Below are 14990 nucleotides of genomic sequence, written 5' to 3' on the forward strand. Positions count from 1 at the left end.
GATTTTTTTGGGGGTTTTTTGGGGGATTTTTTTTTGGGTTTTTTGGGGGGCTTTGGAGGGGATTTTGGGGTTTTTTTGGGGGGGGGGTTTTGGGGATTTTTGGGGGGGGTTTTTTGGGGATTTTGGGGTTTTTTGGGGGGGTTTTGGGTTTTTTTGGGGGGTCTCTCCCCGCTGACCCCTCCCCGCCCCCGCAGGCCCCGCCCCCCGCCCCGCCCCCCGCCCCGGTGCGGGTCCGGTCGCTGTCGCGGCTCCTGGCGGTGCTGAGCGGCTTCGTGCGGGGCAAGGTGCGCCTGCACCTGAGCGACAGCTGTCAGTCATCGAGGGGAACGGCTGTCAGTCAGAGATAGAGCTGTCAGTCATCCCGGGACAGCTGCCAATCATCCCCTGGAACGGCGGGCAATCAATGATAGAGAGAGCTGGGAATCATCAACAGAGACAGCTGTCAATCAACGAGGGGAACGGCTGTCAGTCAACACTAGAGACAGCTGCCAATCATCCCTGGGAACGGCTGTCAGTCAGCGATAGAGACAGCTGCCAATCACAGCCAGGGGCTGTCAATCATCGGTAGAGCTATCCGTCATCAATAGAGACAGCTGTCAATCATCCGGACGGCTGTCAATCAACGATAGAGACTGCTGTCAGTCATCGATAGAGACAGCTGTCAATCACCGCCTGGGATGGCTGTCAATCACCGCTAGAGACAGCTGTCAATCATCGTTAGAGTGCGCTGTCAATCAGCACTAGAGACAGCTGTCAATCACTGCAGACAGCTGTCACTCACTGCCAGAGACAGCTGTCAATCACTACCAGCTGTCAATCATCGCCCAAAGGCAGCACTCGCAGTCGGCAGCCGTCAATCACCACTACCAGCTGTCAATCACCAGCAGCAGCCGTCAATCATCACCAGCAGCCGTCAATCATCATCAGGAACTGTCAATCACCATCAGCAGCAGCTGTCAATCATCTCGGACCCCCCCCGCTCAGCAGGACTGTGGCTGTCACTCATCAGCGCTGACAGCTGTCAATCACCGGCCCCAGGAGCCGTCTCCCCCCTCCCCTCCCCCCGGCACGTTGCACGTGCCGGCAGGTGATTGACAGCTGTCAATCATCCCCCCCGCCTGAGCGCCCCGCGCCGCCAGGCCCCGCGGGTGATTGATTGACAGCTGTCACTCAGGGGAGACCGCGCCCCTCCCCCCACTGTGTAACTTAATGCAAACACGAGAATATTTATGAGAGACCCCAAAAAACACCGGAACCCCCAAAAATACCCCAAAAGAACATCGGGACCCCCAAAAAACACCGGGACCCCCCCCAAAACACCAGGACCCCAAAAAACATCGGGACCCCAAAAATATCCCGGGACCCCCAAAAAATCCCACACTGGACCCCCAAAAAACACCGGACTCCAAAAAACACCGGGATCCCACAAAAAACCTGGGACCCCCAAAACCGGGACCCAAATTCGGGACCCCCAAAAGAAGCCGGGACCCCCAACCTGGGACCCCTGATTGCTCCAAGGCCCCAAAACCGGGACCCCCAAATTGGGACCCGAAAGCAGGACCCCCAAAACCCGCTGGGACCCCCAAACCGGGACCCCCCAAACGCCCCCAGCCCCCCCGGAGCCACAAAACTCCCCCAAAATGCCCCAAAATCCCCCAAATCCCCCCAAATGTTCAAAAAAATCCCTCAAAATCCCCCCAAAAATCCCCTGAGACCCCCAAAACCTCCAAAGTCCCCCCAAATCTCCCAGATCCCCAGATTTCCCCAGTATCCCCCAAATTCACCCCAAAATCCCCCAAATCCTCCCGAATCCCTCAAAATCCCCCGAAATCCCCCCAAATTTCCCCAGAATCCCCCCAAATCTCCAAAATTCCCCCAAAATCCCCAAAATACCCCAAAAATTTCCTCCAAAATTCCTCTAAATTCCCCAAAAATCCCACAAAATCCCCCAAAATCCCCCCGAAACCCCCCTCAAATCCCCCAAAATTCCCAAAATTCCCCTCAAAATCCCCAAAATCTCCCAAAATTCCCCCAAATTTCCCAAAATCCCCCCGAATTCCCCCCCGGCCCCCGCCCCCCCACCGACCCCACCCTCCTCTCCACCAATCGCGTCCCTTCCCCTCCCTCCGGCCCCGCCCCCTCCCCGAGGCCCCGCCCCTTTTCCTCACCTGTGGGGGCGGGGCAGCGCGCGCGGCCGGTGAGGGCGGTTTTGGGGAATTTTGGGGGAATTTTGGGGGCATTTTGGGGCATTTTGGGGTTTCGGGGGGCTCGGGGGGCTCGGGGAGGCTCGGGGAGGGTCGGGGGTCTCCCGGGGGGGTCCCCGGGGGGGGTTTTGGGGGGGGCGGGTTCGGGGTGGGGGAGGGGCGGAGCGCGGCCGGGGCAAAGTCCGGGCTGGGGGTGGGGGAGGGGAAGCGCAGCCCCAGAGACCCCCGGGACCCCCCCAGAGACCCCCGGGACCCCCCGGAGACCCCCGGGACCCCCCGGAGACCCCCGGGACCCCCCCGGTTGCCATGGAGACCCTGCGACGCTTCTTCCACGGACGGGTAACGCCCCTCCCCCATTTTTGGGGCCCCTCCCCCATTTTTGGGGTCCTGGCCCCGCCCCCTCCCCAATTCGGAGGTCCTGACCCCCCCCAGGCCCCCCCCCGGGGGTCCCGTCTCCTACTCCCGGCACAGGGACCCCCGGGACGAGGAAGAGGAGGAGGAGGAAGATGAGGAGGGGGCGGGGCCCACCGTGCGCCTGCCCCGCCCCCGGCGCAGGCCCCGCCCCCGGCCCCGCCCCTGGCTCCGCCCCCCGGCCGCGCTGGGGCTGGGGGCGGCCGGCGCCTTCCTGCTGGGTACGGACCCCCGGGGGACCCCGAAAACCCCAAAATCCGCCCCAAAAAACACCCAGAGACCCCCGAGACCCCCGAAAACCCCAAAAACCCCCAAAAACCCACCCCAAACCACCCCAAAACCACCCAGAGACCCCAAAAACCACCCAGAGACCCCCGAGACCCCCGAAAACCCCCCCAAAAACCCCCCAAAAACCCCCTGGGACACCCAAGAGACCCCCCAAAACACCCCAAAACCCCAAAATCCACCCCAAACCACCCCCAAAACCGCCCAGGGACCGCCAAAAACTCCCCAAAATACCCCAAAATCCACCCCAGGGACCCCCAAGAGACCCCCAAAACCCCCCAAAAAAAAACCCAAAAAACGCCCCAAAAAAACGCCCCAAAACCACCCCCGAGACCCCAAAAACCCCAAAATCCACCCCTAAAACCCCGAGAGACCCCCCGAAACCACACAAAAACCGCCCAGGGACCCCCAAAAACACCCCAAAACACCCCGGGACCCCTGAGAGACCCCAAACACCCCCAGAGACACCCGGGACCCCCCAAAACCCCCCCGAGACCACCAAACCCCTCCCCAAAACCACCCGAGACCCCCACAGTCCCCCCAGCCCTCCCCGGGAACCCCTAAAACCCCAGAGACCCCCGGGACCACCCAAAAATGCCCCAAAACCCCAGAGACCCCCCCCCAAACACCCCTGGGACCCCAAAAACCCCCTGGGACCCCCAGAGACCCCCAAAACCCCCCAGGGACCCCAAAAAAACCACCCGAGACCCCCCCAAAACCCCCAAACCCCCCCCAGGGACCTCCCCCATTGTCCCGGCCCCGCCCCCTCTGACCCTGCCCCCTCTGACCCCGCCCCCTCTGACCCCGCCCCCTCTGGCCCCGCCCCCAGGGCTGCTGGTGGCCGGCCTTGGCCACGCCCCCTGCCCGGGCGGGGCCGCGGGGGGCGGGGCCTCTGCCCGCAGGCTCCGCCCCCGAGGGGTTCTGGGGGCGGGGCCAGCGCCGAGGCCCCGCCCCCCCCGGCCCCGCCTGCGGGAGCTGCTGCGGCGGCACCTGAGCGAGGAGAGGGTGGAGAGATGGGCCAGGTGAGCGACCTCTGACCCCTGAGTGACCCCTGAGTGACCCCTGAGTGACCCCTGAGTGACCCCTGACCTGTACTGACCCCTGAGTAACCCCTGAGTGACCCCTGAGTGACCCCTGACCTGTACTGACCCCTGAGTGACCCCTGAGTGACCTCTGACCCCTGAGTGACCTCTGAGTGACCCCTGAGTGACCCCTGACCTGTACTGACCTGTACTGACCCCCTGAGAGACCCCTGAGTGACCTCTGACCCCTGAGTGACCCCCTGAGTGACCCCTGACCCCTGAGTGACCCCTGAGTGACCCCTGAGTGACCCCTGAGTGACCCCTGAGTGACCCCTGACCTGTACTGACCCCTGAGAGACCCCTGAGTGACCCCTGAGTGACCCCTGAGTGACCCCTGACCTGTACTGACCCCTGAGTGACCAATACTGACCCCTGAGTGACCCCTGAGTGACCCCTGAGTGACCCCTGACCCCTGAGTGACCCCTGACCCCTGCCCCTCCCCCGTGCAGGGCGCTCAGCTCGGTGCCGCGGGGGGCGGGGTCGGGGCGTGGCCGCGCTCTTCGCCCAATCGGTGCTCAGCGCCCTGGCGGGGGCGGGGCTGAGCCGGGCCTGGAGCCGCCCCCAGCCCCTCCCCCTGCCGGTCAGGTAACGGGGTCACCGCGGGGTCACGGAGAGGGTCACGGGGGGTCAGGGGTCATTGGGGGGTCATGGGAGGGTCAGGGGTCATTGGGGGGTCACTGGGGTAGGGGAGGGGTCAATCGGGAGGGGTCAAAAGGTCAAAAACCCCCGGGATTGGGGGGGGGATGACCCCTGACCTTTGACCCCGGGAGGTGGGGACACTGCAGTGGGTGGGGGATGGGTTCGGGCTGGGGGGCGGTGCTGGGTTCGGGCTGACCCCTGACCCCTGACCTTTGACCCCAGGGGGGCGGTGCTGGGTTAATGCTGACCTCTGACCCCTGACCTTTGACCCCAGGGGGGCGGTGCTGGGTTAATGCTGACCCCTGACCCCTGACCCTTGACCCCAGGGGGGCGGTGTCCCCTGCGCTGGGTGGGGCCGGGGGGGGAGGAGCTCGAGCGGCTCCCGCTGGACCCCAAGGCCTTCTGCGCCTGGAGCGCGCCCGGCACGGCCACCGTGAGTGACCTTTGACCCCTGACCCCTGACCCCTGACCCCGCTGAGCCCTGAGCCGTGACCTCTGACCCCAGAGTGGGTCGGACTACGCCCACTCTGGGTGTCCCCAGGCCCTGACCCCTGCTGACCCCTGACCCCTGCCCCCGGTGACCCCTGACCTCTGACCCCAGGGCGGGCTGGTCTACGCGCACTTCGGGCGCCCCCAGGACCTGGCGCAGCTGCGGGCGCGGGGGGTGGGGCTGCGGGGGCGGCTGGCGCTGCTGCGGATGGGGCGGGGCAGCCCCCGCCCAGCAGGTGAGAGGCCACGCCCCCTGATCGGGGACACGCCCCCGGGGCCGGGGACACGCCCCCTGATGGGACTGGGGCTGGGGGAGGGGCGGCCCCCGCCCAGCAGGCGAGGCCACGCCCACAATGAGGGGACACGCCCCCGGGCTGGGGGAGGGGCGACCCCACCCAACGCGCGAGGCCCCGCCCCCAGACGGGAGGGACACACGCCCCCCCCAAAGCGGGGCTGGGGGAGGGGCCGGGGGCTGCTCCCCCCCTCCCCCCATTCCTGACCCGCCCCCGCCTGTTCCCCTCCCCCCTCGTTCCCCTCCCCCATTGTTCCTGTGCCCCTCCCCCATTGTTCCCGTGCCCCTCCCCCATTGTTCCCGTGCCCCTCCCCCCTCGTTCCCGCCCCTCCCCCCCGTTCCCGCCCCTCCCCCAGGTGTGGGCGCTGGCGCGGGCGGGGGTCTCGGGGGCGCTGCTGTACCGGGACCCCCGGGACGGGGCCGGGCCCGGGGGGGGCCCCGCGCTGGGGGGGGGGCGCGACCCCCACCGTGCACGTGAGTGGGGGAGGGGCTGGGGGGGGTTTGGGGGGGGGGGCCCGGGGGTCTTGGGGGGGAGATTTGGGGGGGAATTTGGGGGGGGATTTGGGGTCTTTGGGGGGATTTGGGGTCTTTGGGGGACATTTGGGGGGTTTTTAGGGGGATATCGGGGGGTTTTGGGGATGGGGGGGCTTTGGGGGGGGGGTCCCAGGGGTCTTTTGGGGGTCTTGGGGGGAAGATTTGGGGGGATTGGGGGGGACTTTGGGGTCTTTGGGGGGGGATTTGGGGGGGTCCCAGGGGTCTTTTTTGGGGTCTTTTGGGGGTCTGGGGGGAAGATTTGGGGTCTTTGGGGGACATGTGGGGGTCTTTGGGGGGATTTGGGGGGTATTGGGGGGTTTTGGGGTGGGGGGACATTGGGGGTCTTTGGGGGGGTCCCAGGGGTCTTGGGGGGAGATTGGGGGGGATTTGGGGGTGTATCGGGGGGGGGTCTGGGGGGGATTTGGGGTCTTTGAGGGTCTTTGGGGGGGATTTGGGGGGAAGATTTGGGGGGATTGTGGGAAAATTTGGGGTCTCTGGGGGTCTCTGGGGGGATTTGGGGGGGTCTCTGGGGGGTCTCGGGGGTCTCGGGGTTATGTGGGGCTGTTTCGGGGGTCCCGGGGTGTTTTGGGGAGGGGGTCTCCTGTCTGAGCCCCCCCGCAGGTGCAGGGGGGGGCGGGGGACCCCTTCAGCCGCGGGTTCCCCTCCCTGGGGGGTCGCGCCCCCCCCGGGACCCCCCCGGGCTCGCCCCCCATCCCCGCCCACCCGGTCAGCTTCGGCACGGCCGCGAGGTTAATGAGGTACAGAGACCCCTCCCCTAATTAACTGAGAGCCCAAATTAACCTGAGACCCCTCCCCAAATTAACCCTGGAACCCCCAAATTAACCTGAGACCCCTCCCCTAATTAACTGAGAGCCCAAATACACCCGAGACCCCTCCCCAAATTAACTGAGACCCCTCCCCTAATTAACACAGACCTCTCCCTTAATTAACTGAGACCCCTCCCCAAATTAACTGAGACCCCTCCCCAAATTAACTGAGACCCCAAATTAATCTGAGACCCCTCCCCTAATTAACCTGGGTACCCCTAAATACACCCGGGACCCCTCCCAAATTAACTGAGACCCCTCCCCTAATTAACACAGACCCCTCCCCTAATTAACACAGAGCCCTCCCCTAATTAACTGAGAGCCCAAATTAACCTGAGACCCCTCCCCTAATTAACTGACCCCTCCCCTAATTAACTGAGACCCTCCCCAAATTAACTGAGAGCCCTCCCCTAATTAACTGAGAGCCCTCCCCTAATTAACTGAGACCCCTCCCCAAATTAACTGAGACCCCTCCCCTAATTAACACAGACCCCTCCCTTAATTAACTGAGACCCCAAATTAACCTGAGACCCCTCCCCTAATTAACTGAGAGCCCTCCCCTAATTAACTGAGACCCCTCCCCAAATTAACTGAGACCCCTCCCCTAATTAACACAGACCCCTCCCTTAATTAACTGACCCCTCCCCTAATTAACTGACCCCTCCCCTAATTAACTGAGACCCCTCCCCTAATTAACTGACCCCTCCCCTAATTAACTGAGACCCCTCCCCTAATTAACTGAGAGCCCAAATTAACCTGAGACCCCTCCCCTAATTAACTGAGACCCCAAATACACCCGAGACCCCTCCCCAAATTAACTGAGACCCCCTCCCCTAATTAACACAGACCCCTCCCTTAATTAACTGAGAGCCCAAATTAACCTGAGACCCCTCCCCAAATTAACCCTGGAACCCCCAAATTAACCTGAGACCCCTCCCCTAATTAACTGAGACCCCAAATACACCCGAGACCCCTCCCCAAGTTAACTGAGACCCCTCCCCTAATTAACACAGACCCTCCCTTAATTAACTGAGACCCCAAATTAACCTGAGACCCCTCCCCAAATTAACCCGAGACCCCTCCCCAAATTAACTGAGACCCAAATACACCCGAGACCCCTCCCCAAATTACACCTAGGACCCCTCCCCAAAACCCCCCAGACCCCTTTGGGGGTGGGGGTCTCTCCCCTCCCATCCCATAATTTGGGGAGGGGTCTCACCGTGTCCCCCCCCGTTCCAGGTCCCTGGGCCCGCCCCCCGCCCCCCCGCGCTGGTTCCGGGGGGGGGGTCCCGGGGGGGGCGCTGCGGTTCCGGCCCCGCGCGGGGGAGGGGCGGCGGCTGCAGCTGCGCGTGGGGGGGGGGGGACGCGCCCCGGGACCCTCACCAGCGTGCTGGGGGCGCTGCGGGGGCGGAGCCAGCCCGGTGAGGGCGGGGCCGGGCACGGGGGGCGGGGCCAAGGCAAAAGGGGCGGGGCCAAAGCCGTGGGAAAAGGGGAAAGGGGAAAAAAGGGGGCGGGGCTAAATCCGGGTGCGGCCCTGTGGGCGTGGCCGGGTTCGGGGCGTGGTCGAGGTGGGTGTGGTCATGGGAGTGTGGGCGGGGCTGGGGTGACAGGAGGGCGGGGCAGTGGGAATAATGAGGGTGGGGGCGTGGCTAAATTGGGTGTGGTCAATGTGGGAGGGGCACCAAAGGGGGCGTGGTCAGGGGATGGGCGTGGCCATGGGAGGGGAGGGACCAGAGGAAGGCGGAGCAACAAGAATAATGAGGATGGGGGCGTGGCTAAATTGGGCGTGGTCAGAAGATGGGCGTGGCCATGTGAATTAAGAGCACAGTGGGCGTGGCTAAATTGGGTGCGGTCGGGGGCGTGGCCAATGCAGGGGTTTGATGGGCGGGGCACTAAACGGGCGTGGCCGATCGGGCGGGGCGGTGCCTGGAGGGGGCGTGGCCTCGCTGACCCGGCCCCGCCCAGACTGTTACATCATCGTGGGCGCCCAACGCGATTCGCTGGGCCCGGGGGCGGCGGCCTCGGCGCTGGGCACCGCCCTCCTGCTGGAGCTCGCCCGCTTCTTCGCCGCCATTGGACGAGAGGGTGAGGGCGGGGCCGGGGGGCGGGGCCACGGGTTTGGGGCGGGAATCGGGGAATTTGGGGCTGGAATTGGGGATTTGGGGTTGCAATTGGGGATTTTGGGGTCAAAATTGGGGATTTGGGGCTGGAATTGGGGAATTTGGGGTAAAAATTGGGGATTTGGGGCTGGAATTGGGGAATTTGGGGTCAAAATTGGGGAATTTGGGGCTGGAATTGGGGGAATTTGGGGTAAAAATTGGGGATTTGGGGCTGGAATTGGGGAATTTGGGGGTGAAATTGGGGATTTTGGGGTTAAAGTTGGGGAATTTGGGGGGTGAAATTTGAGATTTTGGGGCTGAAATGGAGGAATTTGGGATTGTAAATTGAGGAAATTTGGGGCTGAAATTTGGGGAATTCAGGTTTGGAATTGGGGAATTTGGGGTTAAGATTGAGGAATTTGGGGCTGGAATTGGATAATTAGGGGTTGAAATTTGAGAGTTTGGGCCTGAAATTGAGGAATTTGGTATTGCAAATTGAGGAAATTTGGGCTGAAATTTGGGGAATTTGGGGTTGGAATTCGGGGAATTTGGGGTCAAAATTGAGGAATTTGGGGCTGGAATTGGATAATTAGGGGTTGAAATTTGAGAATTTGGGCCTGAAATTGAGGAATTTGGTATTGCAAATTGAGGAAATTTGGGCTGAAATTTGGGGAATTTGGGGCTGAAATTGAGGGATTTTTGGGCCCAAAATTTAAGAATGTGGGTCTGGAATTGAAAAATTTGGGTCTGAAATCAGGGAATTTGGGGGTTGAGGGCGCCCCAAATTTAGGGGAGGGGGTCTCCAGAGCGTGGGGGAGGGTCCATCAATGTGGGGGGCGGGGTCCAAACCGGGAGGGGGCGGGGCCCGAATTACCCAGGGGGGCGCCCCCCCCCTCATTTTGGGGAGGGGTCTGCCCCACTTTTGGGGGTCTCCTCCCTCATTTGGGGGGGGGTCTCCCCCCCGCCCCTCCCCCCCCAGGCTTCCGCCTCCGCCCGCACCCTCCTCTTCGCCAGCTGGGACGGGGGCGAGTTCGGCCACCTGGGGGCCACCGAGTGGCTCGAGGGTGACCGCGCCCCTCCCCCCCCGCGCGCCCCCTCCCCCCCCCGTGACCCCGCCGTGACCCCGCCCCTCCCCCCCAGGGCTACCCCGGCCTCCTGCACACCAAGGTCGCCGCCTACATCAGCCTGGACCGCGCCGTGCTGGGTGCGCCCCTCCCCCCCCACGAGGGCTGGGGGGGGTCCCCGCCCCTCCCCCCCACCCCCCCCACCCCCCCCTGACCCCTCCCCCACCCCCAGGCGCCGATCGGTTCGTGGTGCGGAGCAGCCCCACCCTGGCGAGCCTGGTGGAGAGCGCGCTGGAGCAGGTGGGGGAGGGGCCGGGGGGGGAGGGGCTGGGCCGCCCCCTCCCCGAATTAAAAACCCCCTCCCCAAAAGGTGGAGAGCCCCAACGAGGGCGGCAGGAGCCTCCTGGAGCAGCTGAGGCGGCGGCCGGGGCGGCGCTGGGAGAGCGACCTGTGAGCCTGGGGACACTCGGGGACCCTCGGGGACCCTTGGGGACACCTTGGGGACATTTGGGGTGTCCCCCGTGCCACCCACCCCCCCCTGTGCCCCCCAGGATCCGCCCCCTGGACCCCCAGGGCGGCGCCTTCCCCTTCGCGGCGGCCGCGGGGGGTCCCGGCGCTGGAGCTGGCCTTCGAGGAGGTGGGCACGGGGGCCACCAGGTGCCACCAGGTGCCACCAGGTGTCACCAAGGGGTCACCAAGGGGTCACCAGGGTGTCCTTGAGTGTCTCCAAGTGCCCTCAGGTGTCCTCAAGTGTCCCCAGGTGTTCCCGAGTGTCCCTGAGTGTTCTCAGGTGTCCCCAGGGTGTCCCCAAAGTGTCCCCAAGGTGTCCCCAAGGTGTCACCAAAGTGTCCCCAGGGTGTCCCTGAGTGTCTCCAAGTGCCCTCAGGTGTCCCCAGGTGTCCCCAGGTATCCCTAAGTGTCTCCAAGTGTCCTTGAGTGTCCCCAATGTCCCTGAAGTGTCCCCAGGGTGTCACCAAGTGTCACCAAAGTGTCACCAAAGTGTCCCTGAGTGTCTCCGAGTGTCCTCACGTGTCCTCAGGTGGTCCCAGGTGTCCCCAGGGTGTCTCCAGGTGTTCCCGAGTGTCCCTGAGTGTTCTCGGGCGTCCCCAAAGTGCCACCAAAGGGTCACCAAGGTGTCCCCAAAGTGTCCCCAAGGTGTCACCAAGGTGTCCCCAAAGTGTCCCCAAGGTGTCACCAGGGTGTCCCTGAGTGTCTTCAAGGTGTCCCCAAGGTGTCACCAGGGTGTCCCTGAGTGTCTTCAAGGTGTCCCCAAGGTGTTCTCAGGTGGTCTGAGGTGTCCCCCAGGTGTCCCCAGTGTCCCCCAGGTGTCCCCGAATGTCCCCAAAGTGTTCCCGAGTGTCCCCCAGGTGTCCCCAGGCGTTCCCACACCGCCCCTGTGTCCCGGCTGTCCCCATGCCCGTACCGTGTCCCTGTGTCACCCTGTGTGTGTCCCTATGTTACTCTGTGTGTCCCTGTGTCACTCTGTGTGACCGTGTGTCACTCTGTGTCACCCTGTGTGTGTCCCTGTGTCCCTGTGTGTCACTCTGTGTGACCATGTGTCACTCTGTGTCACTCTGTGTCACTCTGTGTGTCCGTGTCCCTGTGTGTGTCCCTATGTCACCCTGTGTGTGTCCCTGTGTCACTCTGTGTGTCCGTGTGTCATTCTGTGTGACCGTGTGTCACTCTGTGTCACTCTGTGTGTGTCCCTGTGTGTGTCCCTGTGTCACTCTGTGTGTCCCTGTGTCACCCTGTGTGTCCCTGTGTGTCCCTGTGTCACCGTGTGTCCCTCTGTGTCACTCTGTGTGTCCCCTGTGTGTCACTCTGCGTCCCCTCCATGTCCCCTGTGTGTCCCTGTGTCACTGTCTGTCCCTGTGTCACTGTCTGTCCCTGTGTCACTCTGTGTCACCCTGTGTCACTCTGTGTCACTCGGTGTCCCTCTGTGTCACTCTGTGTGTCCCCCTCAGGCGGGTGGCGGTTCCTACGCGGCGCTGGGGACACGCGAGGACACTCTGTCCCGTTTGGGGGACGCGGCTGCGGGGCCGGCTGCCCGCGATGTCCCTGTGTCACTCTGTGTCACTCTGTGTGTGTCACTCTGTGTCACCCTGTGTCCCCTGTGTCCCCTCAGGCGGGTGGCGGTTCCTACGCGGCTCTGGGGACACGCGAGGACACTCTGTCCCGCCTGGGGACGCGGGCTGCGGGGCCGGCTGCCCGCGGTGACGCGTGCCGTGGCCGCGGTGGCCGCGCAGCTCCTGCTCCGCCTGGCCCACGACCCCCCGGCTGCCGCTGGAGCCGCGCGCGCTCGGGGACGCGCTGGTGCGGCAGCTGGCCCCGCTGCAGGTCAGACCAGTATAAACCAGTATGGACCAGTATAAACCAGTGGGGCACTGGGGGGTGTCGGGGACGCGCTGGTGCGGCAGCTGGCCCCCCTGCAGGTCAGACCAGTATAAACCAGTATAAACCAGTATAAACCAGTGGGGGCACTGGGGGGTGTCGGGGACGCGCTGGTGCGGCAGCTGGCGCCGCTGCAGGTCAGACCAGTATAAACCAGTATAAACCAGTATGGACCAGTGGGGCACTGGGGGGTGTCGGGGACGCGCTGGTGCGGCAGCTGGCCCCGCTGCAGGTCAGACCAGTATAAACCAGTATAAACCAGTATGGACCAGTGGGGCACTGGGGGGTGTCGGGGACGCGCTGGTGCGGCAGCTGGCCCCGCTGCAGGTCAGACCAGTATAACCAGTATGGACCAGTGGGGCACTGGGGGGTGTCGGGGACGCGCTGGTGCGGCAGCTGGCCCCGCTGCAGGTCAGACCAGTACGGACCAGTATGGACCAGTATGGAGCAGTGGGGCACTGGGGGGTGTTGGGGACGCGCTGGTGCGGCAGCTGGGCCCCGCTGCAGGTCAGACCAGTACGGACCAGTATGGACCAGTATGGACCAGTGGGGCACTGGGGGGTGTTGGGGACGCGCTGGTGCGGCAGCTGGCGCCGCTGCAGGTCAGACCAGTACGGACCAGTATGGACCAGTATGGAGCAGTGGGGCACTGGGGGGTGTTGGGGACGCGCTGGTGCGGCAGCTGGCGCCGCTGCAGGTCAGACCAGTACGGACCAGTATGGACCAGTATGGACCAGTGGGGCACTGGGGGCACTGGGGGGTGTCGGGGACGCGCTGGTGCGGCAGCTGGCCCCGCTGCAGGTCAGACCAGTACGGACCAGTATAAACCAGTGGGGCACTGGGGGGTGTCGGGGACGCGCTGGTGCGGCAGCTGGCCCCGCTGCAGGTCAGACCAGTACGGACCAGTATAAACCAGTATGGACCAGTGGGGCACTGGGGGGTGTCGGGGACGCGCTGGTGCGGCAGCTGGCCCCGCTGCAGGTCAGACCAGTATAAACCAGTATGGACCAGTATGGCACTGGGGACACTGGGGGGTGTCGGGGACGCGCTGGTGCGGCAGCTGGCCCCCCTGCAGGTCAGACCAGTATGGACCAGTACAGACCAGTATGGACCAGTATGGCACTGGGGACACTGGGAGGGCAGCTGGCGCCGCTGCAGGTCAGACCAGTACGGACCAGTACGGACCAGTACAGACCAGTGTGGACCAGTGTGGTGCTGGGAGGGGGACTGGGGGGACACTTCTGGTCAGACCAGTTCATTCCAATATAACCCAGTATATCCCAGTCCCTCCCAGTATAACCAGTATAACCAATCCCAGTATAACCAATCCCAGTATAACCAGTATAACCAGTATAACCAGTATAACCTGTGCAGGCCCGCGGGCTGTGGCTGCAGTGCCTCTCCTCGGCCCGCGGCGGCGTGGTGCGTGCCGCGGCCGCGCTGCAGTGCCCCCAGTGCTCCCAGTATAACCAGTATAACCAGTATAACCAATCCCAGTATAACCAGTGCCCCCAGTGCTCCCAGTATAACCAATCCCAGTATAACCAGTGCTCCCAGTACTCCCAGTATAACCAGTATAACCAGTATGGTGTCCCCAGGCCCGCGGGCTGTGGCTGCAGTGCCTCTCCTCGGCCCGCGGCGGCGTGGTGCGCGCCGCGGCCGCGCTGCGCCGGGACATGGCCGGAGCCGACAGCGGCAACGAGCGCCTGAACCGCGGCTTCAACGCGCGCCTCATGGCCGTGAGTGTCACCTGTGTCACCCGTGTGTCACCTGAGTGTCACCTGGGGTCACCTGAGTGTCACCTGGGGTCACCTGAGTGTCACCTGGGGTCACCTGGGTCACCTGGGGTCACCTGGGTCACCTGTGTCACCTGGGGTCACCTGGGGTCACCTGGGTCACCTGGGGTTACCTGGGGTCACCTGAGTGTCACCTGAGTGTCACCTGAGTGTCACCTGGGGTCACCTGTGTCACCTGGGGTCACCTGGGGTTACCTGGTGTCACCTGAGTGTCACCTGTGTGTCACCTGGGTGTCACCTGAGTGTCACCTGGGGTCACCTGGGGTCACCTGAGTGTCACCCATGTGTCACCTGAGTGTCACCTGGGTGTCACCTGGGTGTCACCTGAGTGTCACCTGGGGTCACCTGTGTGTCACCTGAGTGTCACTTGTGTGTCACCAAGTGTCACTCCAGTGTCACCCGATGTCACCTGGGCCGCCTCAGTGTCTCCTGGGCCACTCGAGTGTCACCTGCCCAGCCCCTGGGTGTCCCCTGTGTCCCCCCTGTCCCTGTCCCCTGATGGTGTCCCTGCGTCCCCTGTGTCCCCCCTGTCCCTGTCTCCTGTGTCCCCTGACCGTGTCCCCTGAGGGTGTCCCCCCTGTGTCCCTCGTCCCCTGTGTCCCCTGACAATGTCCCCATGTCCCCTGTCCCTGTCCCTGTCCCCTGAGATGTCCCCTCTGACCCTGTGCCCCGTGTCCCCGTGTCCCCATGTCCCCTCTGTCCCCGTGTCCCTGTCCCCGTGTCCCTGTCCCTGTTCCCTCAGGTGTTCCTGTGTCCCTGTCCCCGTGTCCCTGACACTGTCCCTGAGGTGTCCCCATGTCCCTGACGTGTCCCTCACGCTGTCCCCGTGTCCCGCAGGCCGAGGCGTCGCTGCTGTCCCCGTTCGTGTCCCCTCTGG

At 64.0% G+C, this 14990-nt stretch overlaps 2 long non-coding RNA genes across 2 annotated transcripts; both read left to right on the forward strand.

The window, feature by feature from the left end:
* Positions 1-4430: 4430 nt before the first annotated feature.
* LOC135292100 (uncharacterized) lies at positions 4431-5349 on the forward strand. Its single transcript, XR_010354635.1, has 3 exons — positions 4431-4567; positions 4948-5054; positions 5223-5349. It is a non-coding gene; the product is annotated as an uncharacterized LOC135292100 (long non-coding RNA).
* Positions 5350-9961: 4612 nt separating this feature from the next.
* LOC135292099 (uncharacterized) lies at positions 9962-10574 on the forward strand. The gene is made up of 4 exons (XR_010354634.1): positions 9962-10066; positions 10159-10226; positions 10297-10376; positions 10478-10574. It is a non-coding gene; the product is annotated as an uncharacterized LOC135292099 (long non-coding RNA).
* Positions 10575-14990: the final 4416 nt, after the last annotated feature.

The sequence above is a fragment of the Passer domesticus genome, unplaced genomic scaffold, assembly GCF_036417665.1.
Source record: "Passer domesticus isolate bPasDom1 unplaced genomic scaffold, bPasDom1.hap1 HAP1_SCAFFOLD_201, whole genome shotgun sequence".
Lineage (NCBI taxonomy): Eukaryota > Metazoa > Chordata > Aves > Passeriformes > Passeridae > Passer > Passer domesticus.